General features: G+C 39.2%; 1 long non-coding RNA gene across 1 annotated transcript; it reads right to left on the reverse strand.

The window, feature by feature from the left end:
* Nucleotides 1–307: 307 nt before the first annotated feature.
* On the reverse strand, nucleotides 308–2,846 carry LOC133054878 (uncharacterized). Its single transcript, XR_009692526.1, has 3 exons — nucleotides 2,813–2,846; nucleotides 2,303–2,416; nucleotides 308–344 (listed from the first exon to the last, which is right to left on the reverse strand). It is a non-coding gene; the product is annotated as an uncharacterized LOC133054878 (long non-coding RNA).
* Nucleotides 2,847–4,385: the final 1,539 nt, after the last annotated feature.

The raw sequence follows: 4,385 nt of genomic DNA on the forward strand, positions 1-4,385 counted from the left end.
TAAAACAAAAACATCTTTTGTTTTTTTTTTTTTTTCTATTAAGAATGTATTATGAGTTTCTCTCCATTGTGTGAATAAACTATATATTATTATTGAATGAAAACATATCTTGGTTTAGAATATTAAAACAACAAAACTGTTGCCTCAGTATGTCAGAGATAATGATTTCATTGTTCTGTGGCATGTATTGTTGTTGATAAAAAGTATTCAGTCATTTTTATTTCCCATTATTTTTCAGGTGATCTTTTTCTTCAGGGCCTTCCTGGTCACTCAGTGGTAAAGAATCTGCCTGCCAATGCAGGAGACGCAGGTTCAATGCCCAGGTCAGGAAGATAGAAGATCCCCTGGAGAAGGAAATGGCAATACACTCCAGTATTCTTGCCTGGGAAATCTCATGGACAGAGGAGCCTGGTGGGCTACAGTCCATGGGATCACAAAAGAGTCAGACATGACTTAGCAACTAAACAACAACCACAACATAACAACAATCTTTTCTCTTTCTGGTTGTTTTTCAATGACTTTGGTATTTTTCATTTTCCTCAAAAATTTCTTATTTATTTTTATTTATACTGTCTAGGACGCTTCTGTACTTGTTCTATCTGAAAACTGAGAACTTGTCTTTCTTCTGTTGTGGAAATTTCTTATCTATTATCCTTTTTCAAATTATCATTCATCCCATATTGTCTAGTCTTGCTTTCTGAATTCCTATTAAATAAAGTATGTCATGTTGTAAAAGTCCAAGCAACACCATCTATATCAGATGTCTTATGAGTAGTAATCTTTAGAACTATACAACATAGCAGCCTGATTTTATATCTGCTAGCTTTTTTCAATCTAGCCTCCATATTTTCTATCCATTTGTATTTGCCATCTGTTCTCTGTGATATATTCTAAGTTGTTTCCTCAGTCTTATTTTACATTTCACTAATTCTTTATTGACTATGCTAAAGCCTTTGACTGTGTGGATTACAATAAACTGAGGACAATTCTTAAAGAGATGGTAATACCAGACCACCTTACCTGCCTCCTAAGAAAAATGTATGCAGGTCAAGAAACAACAGTTAAAACTGGACATGGAACAACAGACTGGTTCAAAATTGGGAAAGGAATATGTCAAGGCTGTATATTGTCACCCTGCTCATTTAACTTATATGCAGAATACATCATGTGAAACGCCAAGCTGGGTGAAGCACAAGTTGGAATCAAGATTGTTGGGAGACATGTCAATAACCTCAGATATGCAGATGACACCACCCTAATGGCAGAAAGTGAAGAGGAACTAAAAAGCCTCTTGATGAAGGTGAAAGAGGAGAGTGAAAAAGTTGGCTTAAAACTCAACATTCAAAAAACTATGATCTTGGCATCCAGTCCCATCACTTCATGGCAAATAGATGGGGAAACAATGGAAACAGTGACAGACTTTATTTTCTTGGGCTCCAAAATCACTGCAGATGGTGACTATAGCCATGAAATTAAAAGACGCTTCTTGGAAGAAAAGCAATGACCAACCTAGACAGCGTATTAAAAGTAGAGACATCACTTTGCTGACAAAAGTCTGTCTAGTCAAAGCTATGGTTTTTCCAGTAGTCTTGTATGGATGTGACAGTTGGACTGTAAAGAAGGCTGAGCGTTAAAGAATTGATGTTTTTGAACTGTGATGCTGGAGAAGACACTCAAGAGTCCCTTGGACAGCAAGGAGATCAAACCAGTTAGTACTAAAGGAAATCAACCCTAGATATTCATTGGAAGGACTGATGTTGAAGCTGAAGCACCAATACTTTGGCCACCTGATGCAAAGAGCTAACCCACTGGAAAAGACCCTGATGCTGACAAAGATTGAGGGCAGGAGGAGAAGGGGACGACAGAGGATGAGATGGTTGGATGGCATCATTGACTCAATGGACATGAGTTTGAGCAAACTCTGGGAGATAGTGAAGGACAGGGAAGCCTGGTGTGTTGCAGTCCATTGGGTCGCAAAGAGTCAGACACGACTGAGTGACTGAACCAAGCAGAATTTTTCTCAGCCGCTTTCTATAGTGTTCTGTTTCTTCTGTTTAGACTACTAAAATGTAGTCTATTTTAATGATTTCATTTCCTTTCTGTTCTTTGTCAAGCATGTCTTATTTTATTATCCTTGTCTTTCATTATGAATCATGTTTCTTCCTCCCATTTCTTAAAAAGTCTTAAGTTTTTGAAAATACTTATTGTCTCTTATAGATTATTCTAGTAGGTCCAGCTGCTAGGGGGACAACTTTTTCATTTATGGTGGCTTATGGTTTCCTATAGTAGCTTACTTACTCACATAGTTTTTCAGTTTGCTGCTTTTGATGTTGTAAGGTTGTCTTCAGCTGGAGGCCCATGTGCTCTGGATTTTGAGAGGGCTTTCAATAGTTCTGCACCAATTTGATGATAATTCCTTGGATAGAAATTAAGGCCAGTAGGTTAAATCCAATCACCATAACCATGTTTTCTACAAGCTTGGATTATTTATATCCCAAGTGCAAATTTATTCATCACCTATGACCTTGGCAAATCATAAGCTTCCTTTCTTTTCTTTCTACTTTTATACAAATTATTGTACTGTCACACAGTGGATAAGTTCTTGAAATTTTTGTTGAACACCAAAAATCATACTTTAAATGCAATGCTAGATGTTTTTTAAAAAGTAAGCAATCACCTTCTTATCTATACCAAATATAGTATATAAGGACCCAATGACTAGGATGTTGCTTTAAATTTACTTTGGTATTGCCCATTTAAAAAGTGATTAGGCCATCTTGATATGTTCCCCTGTACCCCTCACACCACCCACCTACAAAGCAGAAAATTCAGCAGAGATCTGAGTGTTGTTCAGTGACTCTCAGCTGTCGTTGAATACTGTAGTTAGAAATTCACACCCTCCACAAACAAATGAACTAAGGGTTTGTGTTTGCATATGAATTCAGAGGTCGCCTGGGGATTGGGGGTTTCCTAACTGCGGGTCCCCTAAGCCTTCTTTTTGGTGATACTGCCGGCTTCTTGTGAAAAGTCAAAATGCCTGTGTTTTGGGTGTGGCTCCCAAATTTGCTTCTGTAAGTAGTGTGACTCATTTGTTGGGCTCACTTAATATAACGTGGTGGGAAGTTGTGGGAAGTGAGCTACTTACCAGGAGAAAAATATAGTACTTTGGGGGTTTCTAATGGCTTTCCTTAGCCGAGGTGTCTGATGAGCTGAAGTGGCATTAACATTTTGAAGGATGTGTTCTGTGTCTGGAAGAAGACCTGAAGCTAGGGTCATCTGATGACTTCTACTGGGAAGGAAAGAAATTGACATAATAGATTGACCATCCATTGTATGTGGGGTCCTGAGCCAGATGCTTTGCATTAGAAAATATTATTGTTTTTTAATCCTTATTAAAACTTAATTTGATAAACAAGGGGTCTCAGGCTTACAAAGTTGGAGTCTTATTCATGGTCACTTAGCCAGCAAGTGGTTAAGGTACCTGGGACTTTAAAGTTCATATTCTTTCTGAATCTATTTGGCCTAGAAGGATGCACAGGCATGTTTGATTTAATTGACTAGTCAATTCACTGCTAGGAAAGTATGTGAAGGGCTGAAATCAGCAACCTTACCACCTTAAGAAAAATTAAAGAGAAACTCTGTGTGGTGAAGGGAATTTTTTTTCTAGTAACAGTTTTTATCATTTCCTTTGCACTTCCTGTGCCTGATGCTCTGTCTTCACGCTCAGGCTGGGCCCGGCATGAAGTCCTTGTGCTCCGTGTATATTACTTGTCCCTAATATATTCCCTCAGTCCTTGTATGAGGCTGAATTCTGATGCCTGGAATGAGTCTCAGCAGACGTCAAACTGGTGTGTCATTTTATGAGAGCTCCTGAGCTAACTCCCATGAGCCGTGACTCATTGGGCTTCTAATTATAACTTGTCATGACTTCTCAGATAATGGGTCTGTCTCAATGATTTCCAAAGACAGATTAGATCAGTCCTACATTTTGTGGGTCTTGGGTGTTCAGCCAACTAGTGTTATTCTTTGTGGAAATAGAGAAGAGGCTGACACGCTGTCCACAATCTGAGTGGTGCCTCTGAAGTTTTCACAGGAACTTGGCGTCGCCTCTCACTAAGTGCTCCCAGGGTTCAGACGTCAGAGGTGGAGTTTGGCAGTCTTGCTTCAGGTCTCAACACAGGGGTGTACAAATACTGAGAGAGTTTTGGCATCACAAGGACATTCACACACCATGGCTGTAATGGTGGTGATGGGTGGTGAACTTTACACCCCAAAGAACCAGCAACCCAGGGAATACCAGTAGACAGGGTGAATGGAAGGGAGGCCCAGAAAAGGAAAGAAAAGAGTGTCATCTGACCTGTGGAAGCTGACAGAACATATACTTG

This window comes from Dama dama, chromosome 1 (genome assembly GCF_033118175.1).
Source record: "Dama dama isolate Ldn47 chromosome 1, ASM3311817v1, whole genome shotgun sequence".
Lineage (NCBI taxonomy): Eukaryota > Metazoa > Chordata > Mammalia > Artiodactyla > Cervidae > Dama > Dama dama.